This window comes from Hemitrygon akajei, chromosome 18, assembly GCF_048418815.1.
Source record: "Hemitrygon akajei chromosome 18, sHemAka1.3, whole genome shotgun sequence".
NCBI lineage: Eukaryota > Metazoa > Chordata > Chondrichthyes > Myliobatiformes > Dasyatidae > Hemitrygon > Hemitrygon akajei.
In genome coordinates, this window is record NC_133141.1 from 12,505,164 (window position 1) to 12,525,368 (window position 20,205).

General features: G+C 42.8%; 1 protein-coding gene across 4 annotated transcripts in view; it reads left to right on the forward strand.

The window, feature by feature from the left end:
- The first annotated feature begins 19,134 nt into the window (after positions 1-19,134).
- LOC140741092 (bromodomain adjacent to zinc finger domain protein 2A-like) overlaps positions 19,135-20,205 on the forward strand; it is a 142,475-nt gene continuing 141,404 nt past the window's right edge. For 3 of the 4 annotated variants that reach the window (XM_073070820.1, XM_073070824.1, XM_073070823.1), the window contains exon 1: positions 19,135-19,255. The gene's annotated coding sequence lies outside the window, so the exon portion shown is untranslated. The remainder of the gene's footprint in view (positions 19,256-20,205) is intronic. The other variant, XM_073070821.1, reaches the window with a different exon arrangement.

Below are 20,205 nucleotides of genomic sequence, written 5' to 3' on the forward strand. Positions count from 1 at the left end.
ATATTAAGGATGAGGTTTGGGGTACTTGGAGGCACATAATGAAATAGGCCGAAGTCAGCATGATTTCTTTAAGGGGAAATCTTGCCTGACAAACTTGTTGGAATTCTTTGAGGAAATAACAGGCAGTTATACAAGGGAGGTCAGTGGACAGACAAAGCAGTGCCAGTGGATGTTCTTTACTTGGATTTTCAGAAGACCTTTGACAAGGTGCTGCACATGAGGCTGCTTAACAAGATAAGAGCCCATGGTATGACAGGAAAGATGCTAGCAAGAACAAAAGATTGGCTGACTGGCAGAAGTCAAACAGTGGGAATAAAAGGGGGCCTTTTCTGATGAGCTGCCAGTGACTATAGTGATGTTCCGGGGGGGCGGGGTTGGTTTTGAGACAGCTTCTTTCACGTTATGTGTCAATAATCTGGATGACAGAATCAATGGATTTGTGGCCAAGTTTGCAAACGATACACAGATAGGTGGAGGGGCAGGTAGTGTTGAGGAAGCAGAGAGGCTGCAGAAAGACTTGGACAGATTAGGAGAATGGGCAAAGAAGTGGCAGATGGAATACAGTGTAGGGAAGTGTTTGGTCGTGCACTTTGGTAGAAGGAATAAAGTTATTTTCTAAATGGAAAGAAAATTCAGAAGTTGGAAATGCAAAAGGGCCTGGGAGTCCTAGTGGCTCTGTAGGTTAACTTGTAGATTGAGTGAGTAGTAAGGAAAGCAAATGCAATGTTAGTATTCATTTTGAGAAGACTAGAATATAAAAACATGGATGTAACGCTGAGGCTTTATACGGTATTGGTCAGATCGCACTTGGAGTATTGTGAGCAGTCTTGGGTCCCTTATTTAAGAAAGGATGTACTGGCAATGGGTGGTGTCCACAGGAGATTCACAAGAATGATCCCAGGAATGAAAGGGTTAACCTACTGTATGACCCTCTGGTCCTGTACTCACTGGAATTTAGAAGAATGAGGGGGGAATCACATTAAAACCTATTGAATATTGAAAGGCCAAGGTAGAGTGGGGATGGAGAGGATGCTACCAATAGTGGGGGAGTTTAGAACCAAAGAGTTTAGCCTCAGAATAGAAGGACGTCCCTTTAAAACAGAGATAAAGAGGCATTTCTTTAGCCAGAAGTTGGGGAATCTGTGGAATTCATTGCCACATTCGGATGTGGAGGCCAGGTCATTGTTTATACTTAAAGTGGAAATTGATAGGTTCTTGATTAATAATGGTGTCAAAGGTTTCAGGGAGAAGGCAGCAGAATGGGGTTGAGAGGGATAATAAATCAGTCATGATCGAATAGCAGAGCAGACTTGATGGGCTGAATAGCCTAATTTTGCTCCTCTATCTTGCGGTCTTTTGGTATAATCTTGTAGGGCTGGAGGAGATTGTACATAAAAGACAGAGGGAATTTAAAAATAAGGATGAGGATTTTATTATGGAGATGTTGTTTAACCAAGAACCAGTTTAGGGCAGCAAACACAGGTGTGATGGGTGAACAGGACTCATTGCATGTTGGAACATGTCCACAGAGTTTTGTTTGAACTCACAACTGTATAGCCATGCACTGGATAGTTAAGTCCAGATGTAACAAAATCCATATTTATGGTTTAAGCAGCAAGTGAGCTGCTACCTCACAGAGTCAGAAACCAGGGTTCACTTCTGACCTTGGGTCTGCATGGAGTTTCGTCAGTTAGGCGAATGGACAGGAAGAAGGTTATGTGGGCGAGAATGAGATTCCTGGATGGTATGTTACCTCGTGGGACATCTCCTGGGTCCGGGACATCTCAGATCGAGTCCTCAGCATTCTTAAGTGGGAGGGTGAACAGCCAGAGGTCATGGTCCATGTAAGTATCAATGTCGTGGGTAGGACAAGTGAGGATGTTCTGCGTAGGGAATTCAGGGAGTTAGGTGCTCAGTTAAAGGACAGGAATCCAGGGTTATGATCTCAGAGATGCTACCCTTGCCACGTGCTAGCGAGGCCAGAAATAGGAAAGTTATGCAGTTTAACACGTGGCTAAGGAGTTGGTGTAGGAGGGATGGCATACAATTTTTGGATCATTGGGCTCTCTTCCTGGGAAGGTGGGACCTGTACAGAGGGGACTATTTGCATCTGAACTGGAGGGGGGACTAATTTCCTAGCGGGAATGTTTGTTAATGCTTAATGCTACACGGTGGGGTTTAAACTAGAGTTGCAGTTGGATGGAACCAGAGCGCCAGAACAGACTAGTGAGGTTTTATGGGTGGAACTTGAGAAATAAGAAAGGTATGACCATGTTAATGGGGCTATATTACTGACCACCCTACAGTCTGAGGGATTTAGATGAACAAATTTGTAGAGAGATCACAGACAGTTGCAAGAACCATAAGGTTGTTATAGTAGGTGATTTTAACTTTCCACATATTGACTGGGACTCCCATGCTGTAAAAGGACTAGATGGGATAGAGTTTATCAAATGTGTTCATTTGAAAGTTTCTTTCATTAGTACATAGAAGTCCCAACAAGAGAGCGTGCAATACTGGATCTTCTATTAGAGAATGAGACAGGACAGGTAACAGAAGTTTGTGTAGGGAAACACTTTGCAAAAGATAAATATACCAAGTGTAGGGATCCTTGTTTTTCAAGAGATATTAAAGCCCTGATTAAGAGAGAAAAGGAGGTACGTTGCAGGTATAGGCATGTAGGAACAATTGAGGTGCTTATGGAGTATAAGAAATGCAAGAGAACACTAGAGAAAGAAATCAGGAGGGCTAAAAAGAAGGCATGAAGTTGTTCTAGCGGACAAGGTGAAGGAGAATCCCAAGGGCTTCTACAGATATGTTAAGAAAAAAAGGATTGGAAGGGACAAAATTGGTCCTCTGGAAGATCAGAACTATAATCCATGTGTGGAGCCAAAAAAGATGAGGAAGATCTTAAATGAATTCTTTGCATCTGTATTTACTCAGGAATTGGGCGCAGAGTCTATAGAAGTGAGGCAAAGCAACATCGACTTCATGGAGCCTGTACCGATACAAAGGAGGAGGTGTTTGTTGTCCTAAAGCAAGTCAGGGTGGATAAATCCCCAGGGCCTGACAAGGTGTTCCCTTAGACTCTACGGGAGCCAAGTGCAGAAACTGCCGGGGCCATAGCAGAGATATTTAAATCATTCTTATCGACAGGTGAGGTACCAGAGGATTGAAGGATAGCCAGTGTTGTTCCACTGTTTAAAAAAGGGTCTAAACAGAAACCAGGAAATTATAGGCCGATGAGTCTGACATCAGTTGTGGGAAAGTTATTGGAAAGTGTTCTAAGGGACTGGATTTGGATAGACAGGGACTGATTAAGGATAGTCAGCATGGCTTTGTGCATGGTAGGTCATGTCTAACTAATCTTATAGAGTATTTTGAGGAAGTTACCATGAAAGTGGATGAAGGTAAGGCAGTTGATGTTGCTTACATGGACATTTGACAAGGTACTGTATGGGAGGCTGGCCAACCAGGTTCAGTTACTCGGCATTCTGGATGAGGTAGTAAACTGGATTAGACATTGGTTTTGTGGGAGGAGCCAGAGAGTGGTAGTCGATGGTTGCCTCACGGAGGCCTGTGACTAGTGGTGTGCCGCAGGGAGTGGTACTGGGTCCTTTGTTGTTTGTTATCTACATCAATAATCTGGATGATAATGTGGTCAACTGGATCAGCAAGTTTACAGATAACACCAAGATCGTGAGTGTTGAGGTCAGTGAGTAAGGCTGTCATGGCTTGCAGAGGGACCTACATCAGCTGGAAAAAGGCAGATGGAACAATGCAGACAAGTGCGAGGTTTTGCACTTCAGTAGGACCAACCAGGGTAGGTCTCACACAGTGAATGGCAGGGCACTGAGGAGTGTGGTAGGACAAAGGCATCTGGGAATACAGGTCCATAATTCATTGAAAGTGGCATCACAGGTAGAGAGGGTTGTAAAGAAAGCTTTTGGCATATTGACCTTCATAAATCAATGTATCAATGTATTGAGCACAGGAGATGTGATGTTATGTTGAAATTGTATAAGACATTGGTGGGGCCTAATTTGGAATATTGTGTGCAGTTTTGGTCACCTACCTTCAGGAAAGATGTAAATAAGGTTGAAAGATTAGAGAAAATTTACAAGGATGTTGCCAGATCTGGAGGACCTGAGTTATAAAAAATTTAAAAAAAACAAAAAAAAACATAGAAGACTGAGAGGAGATTTGATAGAGGTATGCAAAATCATGAGGGATATAGATTGGGTAAATGCAATCAGGCTTTTTTCACTAAGGTTGAGTTGGACAACAACCAGAGATCATGAGTTAAGGGTGAAAGGTGAAAAGTTTAAGGGAACTATGAGGGGAAACATCTTCACACAGAGGGTCATGAGAGTGTGGAATAAGCTTCCAGCACAAGTGGTGCATGTGAGCTTGATTTCAACATTTAAGAGAAGTTTGGATAGGTACATGGAGGGGTATGGTGGGCTATGGTCCCGGTGCAGGTCCATAAGATCATAAGAACATAAGGCATAGGAGCAGAATTAGGGCATTTGGCCCATAGAATCTGCTCCTCCATTCAATCATGGCTGATCCTTTTTTCCCTCCTCAGCTTCACTCCCCAGCCTTCTCCCCGTAACCTTTGATGCCGTGTCCAATCAAAAACCTATCAAGCTTTGTCGTAAATACACCCAACGACCTGCCCTCCCCAGCTGAATGTGGAAACAAGTTCCACAAGTTCACCACCCTTTGACTAAAAAGATTTCTCCACATCTCTGTTTTGAATGGGTGCCCCTCTATCCTGAGGTTGTGCCCCCTTGCCCTGGACTCTCCCACCATGGGGAAACGTCCTTTCCGCATCTACTCTATCTAGGCCTTTCAACATTTGAAAGGTTTCAATGAGATCACCCCTCATCCTTCTGAATTCCAACGAGTACAGACCCAGAGCAGTCAAACGTTCCTCATATGATAACCCTTTCATTCCCAGAATCATCCTTGTGAACCTCCTCTGGACTCTCTCCAATGCCAGCACATCTGTTCTTAGATGAGGAGCCCAAAACTGTTCACAATACTCAAGGTGAGGCCTCACCAGTGGATTATAAAGCCTCACCATCACATCCCTGCTCTTGTATTCTAGACCACTTGAAATGAATGCTGTCATGGCATTTGCCTTCCTCACCACTGACTCAACCTGCAAGTTAACCTTTAGGGTGTTCGGCACAAGGACTCCCAAGTTCTGCTGCATCTCAGACTTTTGGATTTTCTCTCCCCATTTAGAAAATAGTCCACACATTTATTTCTACTACCAAAGTGCATGACCATGCATTTTCCAACATTGAATTTCATTTGCCACTTTCTTGCCCATTCTCCTAAGCTGTCTAAATCCTTCTGCATCCTACCTGTTTCCTACCTGCCCCTCCACCAATCTTCATATCATCTGCAAACTTGGCAAACAAAGCCATCTACTCCATCATCTAAATCATTGATATACAGCGTAAAAAGAAACGGTCACAACACCGACTGCTGCAGAGCACCACTAGTCACTGGCAGCCACTTAGAAAAGGATCCTTTTATTTCCACTCACATCCTCCCAGTGATCAGCCAATCCTCTAACCATGTTAGTAACTTTGCTGTTATACTATGGGCTATTAACTTGGTAAGCAGCCTCATGTGTGGCACCTTGTCAAAGGCCTTCTGAAAGTCCAAATATACAACATCCACTGCATCCCCTTTATCTATCCTACTTGTAATCTCCTCAAAGAACTCCAACAGGTTCATCAGGCAGGATTTTCCCTTAAAGAAACCATGTTAACTTTGTCCTATCTTGTCCTGTGTCACCAAGTACTCCAAAACCTCATCCTTAACAATGGACTCCAACACCTTGCAAATAATGAGGTCAGACTAACTGATCTATAATTTCCTTTCTGTTACCTTCCTCTTTTCTTAAAGAGTGGAGTGACATTTGCAATTTTCCAGTCCTCTAGGCAGCATGCCAGAGTCCAATCACTTTTGAAAGATCATTACTAATGCCACCACAATCTCTACCACTATCTCTTTCAGAACTCTAGAGTGCAGTTCATCTGTCCCGGGTGACTTATGTACCTTGGGTCTTTCAGCTTTTTGAGCACCTTCTTCCTTGTAATAGTAACTGCACCCACTTCTGTTCCATCACACCCTTCAAAATCTGGCACACTGCCAGGCACTTCAACAGTGAAGACTGATGTAAAATACTCGTTTAGTTCATCAGCCATCTCCTTGTCCCCCATTATTACTTCTCCGGCCTCATTTTCTAGCAGTCCAATATCCACTCTCATCTCCCTTATGTTTTACATACTTGAAAAAGCTTTTACTGTCCACTTTGATGTTGTTTACTAGCTTGCTTTCATATTTCATCTTTTCCCTCCTAATGATTCTTTTAGTTGTTCTTTGTAGGTTTTCAAAAGCTTCCCAATCCGTTATCTTCCCACTAATTTTTGCTTTGTTGTATGCTCTCTCTTTAGCTTTTACATTAGCTTTGACTTCCCTTGTCAGCCACAGTTGTACTATTTTGCCATTTGAGTATTTGTTTTGTTTTTGGAATACACATGTCCTGCACCTTCCTCATTTTTCCCAGTAATTCACACCATTGCTGCTCTGCTGTCATCCCTGCCAGCAGCCCCTTCCCATTTACTTTGGCCAACTCCTCTCTCATACCTCTGTAATTTCCCTTACTCCACTGAAACACTGCTATGTCAGACCTTACTTTCTCCTTGGCAAATTTCAAGTTGAACTCAATCATATTGTGATCACTGATTCCTAAGGGTTCTTTTTAAGCTCCCTAATCACCTCTGGTTCATTTCGTATCAGCCAATCCAGTAAAGTTGATCTCCTTGTTGGCTCAACAGCAAACTGCTCTAAAAAGTCATCTTGTAGGCATACAACAAACTCACCTTCTTGAGATCCATTACCAACCTTATTTTTCCAATCAACCTGCGTGTTGAATCTCCTATGACTATCATAACATTGCTCTTGTGACACATATTTTCTATTTCCTGTTGTAATCTGTGGTCCACCTCCCAGCCACTGTTGGGAGGCCTGTATATAACTGTCATCAGGGTCCTTTTACTCTTGCACTTTCTTGACTCAACCCACAAAGATTTAACACCTTCCAATCCTATGTCACATCTTTCTACTGATTTTATACCATTCTTTACCAGCGGAGCCATGCCACCTCCTCTGCCTATGATACAATGTGTAACCTTGGACATTCAGCTCCCAACTACAACCATGATTCATACTTGACAATCTGTAATAGTGCAACAAGATCATCCACCTTATTTCTTATACTCCGTGCATTGAGATATAACACTTTGAGTATTGTATTTGCTACCCTTTTTGATTCTGCATCCCTAATGCACTGATACTCACCCTGCTGACTGCAATTTTGGCCCATCCTGACAGTCTGACTGCATGATATCTTTGCTTTTTTACCCTCCGTCCTACTCTGAGTCCCTTCACTCTGGTTTCCACCCCTGCCAAATTAGTTTAAACTCTCCCCAACAGCTCTAACAAACCTGCCCACGAGAATATTGGTCCCCCTCGGGTTCAGGTGCAACCCGTCACTTTTGAACAGGTCATAATTCCCCCAGAAGAGATCCCAATGATCCAAGAACCTGAAGCCCTGTCCCCTGCACCAGCTTCTCAGCCACACATTTATCTGCCAAGACTTCCTGTTTCTACCCTCACTAGCATGTGACACAGGCAGCAATCCAAAATTTACTACCCTGGAGGTCCTGCTTCTCAGCTTTCTACCCAGCTCTCTAAATTCTCTTTTCAGGAACTCATTGCTTTTCCTTCATATGTCATCCTTACCAATATGTACCAAGGCATCTGGCTGCTCTCCCTCCCCCTCCAAAATGCCGTGGACGCGATCCAAGACATCCTGACCCTGGAACCTGGGAGGAAACGTGTAGTGTATATAGATTTCAGCAAGGCATTTGATAAGGTCCCCCATGCAAGGCTTATTGAGAAAGTAAGGAGACATGGGATGCAAGGGTATCTTGTTTTGTGGATCCAGAATTGGGTTGCCCACAGAAGGCAAAGAGTGGTTGTAGACGGGTCATATTTTGCATGGAGGTTGGTGACCAGTGGAGTGCCTCAGGGATCTGTTCTGGGACCCCTACTCTTCGTGATTTTTAAAAATGACCTGGATGAGGAAGTGGATGGATGGGTTCGTAAATTTGCTGATGACACAAAGGTTGGGGGTGTTGTGGATAGTGTGGAGGACTGTCAGAGGTTACAATGGGACATTGATAGGACGCAAAACTGGGCTGAGAAGTGGCAGATGGAGTTCAACCCAGATAAGTGTGAGGTGATTCATTTTGGTAGGTCAAATATGATGGCAGAATATAGTATTAATGGTAAGACTCTTGGCAGTGTGGAGGATCAGAAGGATCTTGGGGTCCGAGTCCATAGGACACTCAAAGCAGCTGCGCAGGTTGACTCTATGGTTAAGAAAACATACGGTGCATTGGCCTTCATCAATCGTTTGATTAAGTTTAAGAGCTGAGAGCTAATGTTGTAGCTATATAGGACCCTGGTCAGACCCCACTTGGAGTACTGTGCTCAGTTCTGGTCACCTCACTACAGGAAGGATGTGGAAACCATAGAAAGGGTGCAGAGGAGATTTACAAGGATGTTGCCTGGATTGGGGAGCATGCCTTATGAGAATAGGTTGAGTGAACTCGGCCTTTTCTCCTTGGAGTGACGGAGGATGAGAGGTGACCTGATAGAGGTGTACGAGATAATGAGAGGTATTGATCGTGTGGATAGTCAGAGGCTTTTCCCCAAGGCTGAAATGTATAACATGAGAGGGCAGTTTTAAGGTGCTTTCTAGTAGGTACAGAGGAGATGTCAGGGGTAAGTTTTTTACGCAGAGAGTGGTGAGTGTGTGGAATGGGCTGCCGGTGGTGGAGGTGGAAACGATAGGGTATTTTAAAAGACTCCTGGATAGGTACATGGAGCTTAGAAAAATAGAGGGCTATGGGTAACCCTAGGTAATTACTAAAGTAAGTACATGTTCAGCACAGCATTGTGGGCCGAAGGGCCTGTATCGTGCTGTAGGTTTTCTATGTTTCTATGTTTTTACCATCTGGGTGTCCCGTTCATGTCCACTGAATCTCCTGTCCCTTCCTCTGACTATTGAGTCCCCTGTCACTCCCACTCCCCTCTTCTTCCTCTTTCCCTTCAACACATTGGACCCATGCCCAGTGCTAGTAACCTGGTCATGGCATCCCCTGGGAGCTCATCCCCCACAACAATACCCAAAACTTATTACTGAGGTGAATGGCCACAGGGGTACTCCACTGAAGATGGGGAGAGGCTTTAAGGATTTAATGATTAAAGGGAGGTTGAAGATAGGGGGTAGGTGGTAAAGGCAATTTACAAGGATGGAGGAGTCCAAATGTTATTATTGTGCAAGTTTCATCATTCCAAAATACAGACACCAGTTTTTTTAAATTATTCTGGAGTTTGGTGGCGTAGAGGCATCAGCACTGGACTTCGGGGCATGAGGTCCTGACTTTGAATCCAGCCGGCTCCCTTGCACGCTTTCCATCTGTGCCTGGGTTGAGTGTCGTACTTGGCTTTGTTAAAAAAAACCTGGAGTGGGACGGGCTCCGCCAGGTTTCCGATGCCCAAGACACGCCGTACGATGAGCAATCACCAAAAAGATTGGTGCAAAAAGCTTGTCATGACGTCACCCCGACAACTCTACCAGGTGCTAAGGGTGCGCGCACACACACACACACACACACACACACACACACACACACACACACACACACACACACACACACACACACACACACACACACACACACACACACACACACACAGAGTTTAAAAATGAATTGTTTTAAATTTCCTCAGATTCTGCTAGACTAGTGTGTTTGGTTCATAGAGTCATTCAGCACAGAAACAGGCCCATTGGGTCCATGCTGACCATCAATTACTAATCCTATTTGATCCATAGCCTTCTATGCATTGGTGATTCAAGTCCTCATCTTGATACTTCTTAATTGTTATGGGAGTCTCTATCTTTATCACCCACTCAGGGAGCATCATTAATCCAGTCTTGAATCGCTACACTACTGCCCTACCTGCTCCAATACATTGAGTGAAACAAAAAATGGTCCACAGCAGATGCTATTTCATTGGCCCTTCACTCAGCTCTGGAACATCTGGATAGCGAAGGTGCATACATCAGGATGCTCTTCATTGACTACAGCTCAGCATTCAACACTATCATCATCCTCTCAAAGCTCATCACCAAACTCCAAGTCCTGGGGCCTCAATACATCCCTGTGCAACTAAATCCTCAATTTCCTCACTTGCAGACCCCAGTCAGAACGGATTAGCAACAACACCTCCACAATCTCCATCAGCACAAGTATACCACAGGGCTGTGTGCTTATCCCCCTACTCTACTCGCTTTATACTTACGACTGTGAGGGTAAGTACAGCTCCAATGCCATATTTAAGTTTGCTGATGACTTCTCTACTGTTGGCTGAATCAAAGGTGGTGAGGAATCGGCGTATAGGAGGGAGATTGAAAATGTGGCTGAGTGGTGCCACAACAACAACATCTCACTCAACATCAGCAAGACCGAGGAGCTGATTATTGACTACAGGAGGAGGAAACTGGAGGACTACAAGCCAGTCCTCATGAGGGGATCAGAGGTGGAGAGGGTCAGTAACTTTAATTCCCTTGGTATTATCATTTCAGAAGATCTGTCCTCGGACTAGAAGCTCTACTTTCACAGAAGTCTGCACAGTTTCAATGTGTCACCTAAAACTTTGACAAACTTCTATGGATGCACCGTGGAGAGTATCTTAACTGGTTGCATCCTGGTCTGGAATGCCCAGGAACAAAAAAGTTAACCGAAAGTGGTGGATACAGCCCAGTCTACCACGGGAAAAGCCCTCTCCATTACTTACATGGAGCGCTGCCACAGGAAACCACTCATTAAGGACCCACACCATCCAGCCCATGCTCTCTCCTTGCTATTACCATCAGAGAGGAGGTACAGGAGCCTAAGGTCTCACACCTCCAGATTCAGGAAATTATTACACAACAAACATCGGTTTTCTGAAACAGCGTAGGTGATTCACTCACCACAACTCTGAACTGATTCTCCAACCTACCCACTCACTTTCAAGAACACTTTACAACTCATGTTCTCAGTATTTTTTTGAAACAATGTTGTCAGTATTATTATTTTTTGTTTGCACAATTTGTCTTCGTTTGCACATTGATTGTTTGTCAGTCTTTGGTTTATGTATAGTTTTTCATACATTCTATGAATCTCAAGGTAACATATACGTTCTTTGATAATAATTTTACTTTGACTTTGAAGTTGAGTTGGCACAGTGTATTTAGCCATAAACCAGATGAACTCAATGCCTTCTATGCCCACTTTGAAAGGGAGAATATAACTACAGCTGTGAAGATCCCTGCTGCACCCGGTAACCCTGTGACCTTTGTCTTGGAGACCGATGTTGGGCTGTCTTTAAGGAGAATGAACCCTCACAAGGCAGAAGGTCCCGATGGAGTACCTGGTAAGGCCCTGAAAACCTGTACCGACCAACTAGCGGGAGTATTCAAGGACAGTTTTAACCTCTCACTTTTATGGGCGGAAGTTCCCACTTGCTTCAAAAAGGCAACAATTATACCAGTGCCTAAGAAGAATAATGTGGGCTGCCTTAATGATTATCACCCGGTAGCACTCACATCGACAGTGATGAAATGTTTTGAGAGGTTGATCATGGTTAGAATGAACTATCAAAGCAAGGACCTGATTGATAAGCTACAGAACCTGGGCCTCTTTACCTCCCCCTGCAATTAGGTCCTCGACTTCCTAACCAGAAGACCACAATCTGTGCGGATTGGTGATAATATTTCCTCCTCGCTGATGATCAACACTGGTGCACCTCAGGGGTGTGTGCTTAACCCACTGCTCTACTCTCTATATACACATGACTGTGTGGCTAGGCACAGCTCAAATACCATCTGTAAATTTGCTGACAATACAACCATTGTTGGTAGAATCTCAGGTGGTGACGAGAGGCGTACAGGAGTGAGACATACCAACTAGTGGAGTGGTGTCGCAGCAACAACCTGGCACTCAGCATCAGTAAGATGAAAGAGCTGATGGTGGACTTCAGGAAGGTAAAATGAGGGAACACATACCAATCCTCATAGAGGAATCAGAAGTGGAGAGAATGAGAAATTTCAAGTTCCTGGGTGTCAAGATCTCTGAGGATCTAACCGGGTCCCAACATATCAATGCAGCTATAAAGAAGGCAAAACAATGGCTATATTTCATTAGGAGTTTGAAGAGATTTGGTTTGTCAACTAAAACACTTGAAAACTTCTATAGATATACAGTAGAGAGCACTCTGATAGGCTGCATCACTGTCTGGTGTGGGGGATGAGGGGTAGGGTGCTACTGCACAGGACCGAAAGAAGCTACAGAAGGTTGTGAAATTAGTCGGCTCCATCTTGGGTACTAGCCTCCGTAGTATCCAAGACACCTTCAAGAAGCAGTGCCTTGGAAAGGGGACTTCCATTATTAAGGACCCCAATCATCCAGGACAAGCCCTCTTCTCATTGCTACCATCAGGGAGGAGGTACAGAAGCCTGAAGACACACACTCAGCGGTTCAGGAACAGCTTCTTCCCCTCTGCTGTCTGATTCCTAAATGAACATTGAAGCTTTGGACACTACCTCACTTTTTAAAATATATATTATTTCTGTTTTTGCATGATTTTAATCTATTCAATATATATATGTTCTTTAATTAATTAATTTCTATATAATCATGCAATGCATTGAACTGCTGCTGCTAAGTTAACAAATTTCACGTCACATGCTGGTGATAATAAACCTGATTCTAATTCTGAACCATGTGATCTAAGTAGCTGTCAATGAGAAGCAGGGGGAAATTATGGAGCTTCAATGGGTGCAATGGATTAGGAACTACTAAGGTTCTGATCCATACATGCAGAGCCATTGAATCACACTCCAGCAGGCGGGCGACTGAAATGACATAAATTTGGAATTGAAAGCTGATCTTGACCAAAACTAATTTCTAAAACCAGGGAGGGGAACCTGACAGAAGTTGTGAATTTTTTTTAATGTTCATTTTTCTGGGACCCCGTAGTCACCAACATTTATTGCCCCAGGATGCTATGCAACTTGGAGTGGAACCTGTAGGGGATGATATTCTCTTGCGCACCTGCTGCCTTCTTGATGTTAAAGGTGGCAAGTTTGGGAAGTGCTATAACAATAGTCTTCTGTAGCAATAACTTCAGAATATTTTATAGATGATGCACACGACAGTCACTCTGATTGACTCTTAACTGTCTCTTTAGTTGAGGAACAATTAGAGATGGCCGATAGAGTAAATGTTGGCATTCATGTGAATGAATGAATGAATGAATAAATAATAATAAGATCCCAAGCTACTGTGTATCTTCTGCTGGTTGGTTACAGCATTGATGAAACGGACTCTTCCGGGAGAAAGTAATATTGTTCAGGTCTCAGAGGCACTTATTTGGATGGGCCAGTGGGTTCTAGCTTGATCCTCAGGTTCCGCTGGGTTAGGAGTCAGTAGCTACAGCAGCACACTAGAATAGGGAAAGAGCCAACTCAGCTGACGTTCTGACTGCTTGTTGCCTTGACTTCCACAGGAAGGTAAGGATACTCACAGAGCAGCTCCACACCACCAAATGCCTTGCTTCCTGTGCTATCATCCAGAAAGATACCTGCAATACTTTCTGCTCATGTCTCTGGAGCCAAACCCCTCTGCCCACCTTTTCCAATTCATTCATACCAGTGTCCCCAGTTGGAAAAATTAGTGCCCAGCACTCACTGGTTGTTGTTCTTAGTATCTGAATGTTGAACAGTAACTGTTGAAAAAAATGTGATGAAAGCCCCTTCTATGTAATTGGGCTTCTAGCTCACCCCCAGAAAGCATGCAGTTACAATATAGGAGTAGGTTCCACTTCTTGCTGACAGTTTATTCGGCATGTACCTTTTACCTATTGCAAATGCTTCGAAAGGTTATCGACTTGTTCACTCTACTGATGTCTCTTGACTTACTGTGAAGCCACAATCTTCCCCCAGTTCTGAGGAAGAGTCCCTGAACCGAAACGTCAACTCTTCTTCTTCTCCTCGTATTGTTTTATGGCGGTTGGCAAACCAGCTTTAAGGTGCATTACTGCCACCTACTGGACTGGAGTTTGGATCGTTTGATAAACAGGGGGAATGAAAAGAATTGCATTCCCTAAGTTCTATATAATAAACCAGAGTCTTTCAGATACTCCATGATATAGGTCTGTATTTCTCTCGAACTCCCACCTAAAATGTCTTCTATACCCACCGCAGTTTAGTTTAGTTTATCTTAAGCGCTCCTATCATCTTAATATTTATATTAAGCGCTCTTTCGCTTTCATACTTCTTACATTTTATCAATACATGTTCAACTGTTTCTGGTTGATTACAGTATTCACACAACCCAGTTGGATGTTTCCCTATTTTATATAATGTGTAATTAAGACTTGTGTGACCAATTCTTAAACGACTGATGATCACTTCTATCTTTCTATGCCCACCTGATTTTCTTTGGTATCTGACTTGCCTTGTATTTTTGTACGGTAGTCTCCCTGTTTCACTCTCATCCCAGTGCTTCTGCCATGTTTCCTCAATACGTATTTTTATAATGCTTCCGCTTTGCTTAGAGGGGTCTGGACCTCTGCTATAGACGATTTGAGTGATTGTTTAGCTATAATGTCCACTTTTTCCATTACCCTCCACACCACGATGAGCAGGAACCCAAAGGAAGCTTACTTCTACCCCATTTTCGGTTAGTGTATATAGCTTGCATAGAATCTCCAATAAAATATCCTGTCTACTTTCTGATTTTCTATTATTTATTTTCTATTTTCTACTTTCGGCTGTTTTCTCTTCCACTTCCAGCTTCTTGACTAGCTGAGTTCTTCGAACGTTTCTGTTGTTCCAAAATCTGGCGCCTGCAGTTTCGATTGTTTTCCAAACAAATCAAACGTACATGTTCTCAGTTCGACGTTGGGACCATTCAGTTGGCCCCATGTGTTTTTCAAAGGTGCTGTGAGCGACACCTGAGGTGAGTCCATTGAAATTTGAATAGGCAGGATCAAAGGGTCAGTCCAGGCAGGCGGGGTGACAGAAGACTGGCTGGAAATGTGATTATGGAGGATTGAACGGGAAGGTCTAAAATTTGGGATTTAAAAAAAAGTAAAGGATGTGCTAGGACAGATTTTAGTGCTATGCGAGGACTGACTTTCTGAAACAAGTCAAAATTTTAGATTTGGCAATGTTATAGTGATTAATGTTCATTGCTCTGAAACTAACGTTCTTAACCTCTGGCGCATTTTTAATTATAGAAAGTGGTTCCCGGGGCCATAAAATCGAGTCAGACGTGGAAAGTGTAGGATTTGTCGGGATATCTTGTGGGATGCCAATCTGGGGTGGGGCGTGCGTGTGGGGAGGAGGGAAGGGGGAAGTATGGGGTGTAAAATCGCCGGAAAAGCTTGGCCATCCTTTCCTTTTCCTTAATGCCTACGTGTTGATTTGTTTTGTATACTTCTGCAAGGGAGGCATGTAAGAGAATTACTGAACACAGCCATGTGAGGGAGCTGAAATAACTGCTACATCTGTAACCGGAGAGGTTGCAAACAATATATAGTCCGTGAGCCAGGACCCCAAATCTGGGCCGCCGGTACCATCTGGGGGGAATAATTCTTATAATGATTTTTGGCAAGGTATACACCCCTAGTGCTAGAAAATGTGTGATAGCATTGCAGCGGTGGTAACTTTCTGTGTGTTATCGTTCGATTTATAACCCCATGCCAAAACACACTTTTCAAAACTACACATAGCACAGAATGAAGCATTCTACTTCAAACTGATGGTTCTCTCTTATTATTGACGCTTTGTCTTTGAAAATTGGTGGAAATATAGCTCAGACTGTATGTTTTTTCAGAAAAGTTGTTAAAATTAACATCTCTACAAATGTCATCTATTACTGCCAGTAACAACACAGTGACTATACACTACATAAGATGTACTTTTTATGTATGTATAAATGTTTTACATTTATATTTGTATATCACCATTTATACATACATTTATATCACCTTTGCAGCAGGAGCTTTTTTCACCAGCAATGTTAGTGTGATTTTTTTCTGGGTCAGGTACTGTGGTGGTGGGATAGTCCTGCACAATAGAGGAGAGAGAAGAGTAGGGTAGATTTAGATCTGGAGTAGCTGAATCACTTTGCTTCCGAATGGAGAGCCAGAAGCACAAAGCATCTATAGTGTATCATACACTGGAAAACATCAAAAGAAGATGACTATGGATCCTGGCAAACAGTACTTGAAGCAGCCAAAGTGAGAAACTATGCCCCTATTTTAGACGTTGCTAAATAACTTGGAGGAAAACGAGTCCCAAGAATCTACTATCACCGAAGATGCCGAAGCCTCTTCACCATGAAGAGAGACTTAGAGACTCTGAAAAGGAAAGCCAAGGAAAGCATTACTGATGAAGCTGGTACATCAAAAAGGCCAAGTAGGAGATCTTCATCAGAAGACTTCATCTTCGTCTTCATCTGCATTTTTTTGGTAATAAGGTGAAATTTCTGAAGGGCTCCAAGTCACATTTACCCCAGCTTTTGGTGGCTGGGGTAATATTTTCTGCTGTACTGATGTTAATATGGAATATATACACAAAGTGATTACTTATTTGAATTCCTGAATAAATTTTCTACAAATCCATGTGATTATATGTGTCCTAAGGTTTTTAATTGACTTTTCCAAAATAAAGAACAGACAAATATTTTTCTAAAACTGAAATGATTCACTCTACTGAAATTGGGCACTGTACTGCGAGTGCCACCAGTGACATAGTTTTCAATGAAGAATTTTATAACAACATTTGATTATAAGTGCTTGAGCTCAGCTATCATTGTGACAAATTTCAATGTTGAGGGATCACTGATGACAAAATACCACTAGGTTGAATATATATGTTGTACTTTACATTGGCCACTTTTCAGAAATGCTTATTTTAGGGTAGTGTTATAAAATACATGATAGCACACATAAAGCTACCACTGGTGCAATGCTATCACATATTTTCTAACTCTAGAGATGTAAACCTTGCCAAAAATCACTATGAGCATTATTCCCCTCAGATGGTACCGACCAACCCTACTGGCTCACGGACTAATAAGGATTTACAGTCCACCGCCTATCATTGAATAACTTCCGATCACGGAGAGAGAGCGAGAGGGTTCAGATCAGGGGAGTAAAGCATTGTCCTTGGATGCTAGAAGGAGTTTGCGGTATAAAAAGATAGCAACTAAAATGCCGAATCTCTGGGTAATCCTGGTTAATCCACATCCCCCCACAGCGCAGGCTGTGTAATTCCTCCAAACCAGAGGCACCAGTAATGTCATTAGAATCCGTAAACAAAAAAAAAAAATGCCCGACTCGATCCAAGCATAAACTCATTTTAACTCGCCTAAAGGGGATATTGACTAAGGTTCCATATATATTTCTCAATGCTATCTTCCCGGAATATTTGCAGTGTTTATGATTTCAGACCGATCCTCTCTTCAGTCCGCAGTTTCCCAATGCCTAGTTAAGACAATTTACCTACCACGCTGCTTCAATTATTTCTGTTGGTAAGTACACCCTCACTATGAAACCGAGCCAAAAAGACTCGGGAAGTCACAAATACTATTTGTGATCTCTACCGCCTTCGATCAGGCGACAGAAACAGTGAGTCGAACAGAGGACGCATTAACCGGAGCTCTCATTCCGCTTCAGTCTGAAGCGACCTCTGTTGGGCAGTATGCAGTCGGACGCCGGCTGAGCACAAGTTCCTGGTTGTGCTGGGATACCCCGTTAATGGAGGATGATATTTGGCCCATGAAGGGTAGTCACTCGAACCGAGCACAGGGAAGTTGTCAGTTGTGTGTGGAACTGGAACCCAGCAGGAATTAAAAGCAGCAGCGGGAAAAAAATGTAGAATGGTAGAAAAGAATCCACCACCCACTCTGCCAAATTGTTTTGTTTACACGTGGGAGTCTAAAATATAGTAAGTGCATGGGAGGGGGAGCGGGGGAGGATGCAAAAGTCTGACGATTAGACGATCTTTGCTCAAATGCTCCAGATGTCTCCAAATCAGCTGTCACTGGAGTGCCGTGAGACTGAATTCACTTACAGTAAGTTCAGCACAGACCACACACCGATACTGACCAGGAGTACCTAGTTTAATCACTGCGACTGTCACTTAACACACTTTCTCTATAATTCTGTTATACGTTCCCGGGTTCAGATATTCTCCCAATGGTTCCTTATTGCATTTTTAAAAATATCCTCTCTCTGAAAATCTCGTCCTTTAAGGAAAATAAAAGCTGAAAGAAACGGAACTACCTGTTTCTCTGTGAAAGTCTGCAAAGGTCCCATATAGGGAAGGGCTACGTTTTCAAGACTATTTGTATTTTTAAAAAAAATGTCAGTCCCTTTCACAAATCCTGAGAATTAATTAAAATGAAGAGGCCATTTTTGTGGCACTTACAACAGAAAACACATGTAAATGATGATTGATAATTGATGAAAATTATTAATTTCTTCCAAAATCCTTTAACCATAGGAACTGATCTAAAATCAAATTATATTTGCATAAAACATTTGACCACAATACTGGTTCCATGTTAATGAACATAACAGAACTGTAATCAATTAAAATACAAATATGAATCCGACAATGTTAACAAGTTTTTCTAATTCATATTTAATATAATTTTCAAATATAGTTTATGTACATTTTGATTGTGATTTTTCTCTATACATATTTTAAAAATATTAATATGAATATTTATATTAATGGATGGACTACAAAGTTAAAAGGAAAAATGGAGGCATTTAATTGCATAATTATGAAGGTTGTCGCGATGTGGAGCAGCGGAGGTTGCTGTACAATGGCTGCATGTTAATGAGTAGATGGTAATCTTTCTTTACAAAGTCAAATTTATGCAGATGATGCTGTAGGTCAGAGCTGACTGACGTCATTAGTCTCAGCCACCTGCCTGAAGAGGGGGTGAAACAGACTCTCTGCGAAATCCACCAAACTTTGCCATTTCGGGCTGGTCGTAGAGCTCAGCGCCCGGCTGGGCATGAGCTGGATGGCCAGGTAAGTAATATAACCTGGCTCCTTCCTCCGATCAGGCTGTAAAACCTCCTCATGTAGGGCCCGCAGCAGTTTGGGGATCAGCGTGCGTGCGTGTGATTGCTGTGCAGTTTTTTATCTTTTTTTCTTGTGCTTGTATCACTTCCTCCTGCGGCCGGCTCCTGGGCATCTCACTGGGTCTTAAGAGTCCGCGTAATCAAATACACACAGAAAGAGCCCGCAGGGTCCTAGGAACCGACATGTTCGCGCGGCGTATCAACACAGTCGTTAATTCTTCCATAGTTACATTCGATACTTTGGTACGCGAATAAATACAGACCCATATATACATAATTTGCTAGAGCTGTTGCGGAGAGCTTGAACTAATTTGGCAGGGGGATGGGAACCGGAGCAGTAAGGCGGAGGATTGGGCAGTTAGTAGACAAGTAGATGCAGCGTGTAGTGAGACTGTGAGGAAGGTCAGGCAGATAATAGGGCAAAACTGCAGTCAGAGAGATGAGATAAATGAAGTGTCTTTAAACTAAATAGTAGGTTTGACAGTACAATGGTTTGGAAAAGTGAGGATAAAGTAAAAGAGGAGGAGAGTGCAAGAGAGGTTACAAAGTCTCCAGAATAAAAGAAAAGACAAAAAGTTCAGAAAGGGATAGGAATTTAACTTCCGGTAACATGGGGGCAAAGTTGAAAAGGGTGATGAATGCTCGACTGAAGGTGTTATATTTGAATGCACGCCGTGTACGGAATAGGGTAGATGGTCTTGTTGCACATTTAGAGATCGGCAGGTATGACGTGCGGGCATCGCCGATAGTTGGGAGCTTAACATCCAACGATATACATTGTATAGGTTAAAGTGGCTCTGCTGGTTTAAAAAAATTGTAATGCTTAGAAAGAGGATTGAAAGATGTAGCATACTTTCGGGAAGGGTAAAAAGACCCAGATGGGAATTAAATACAGGC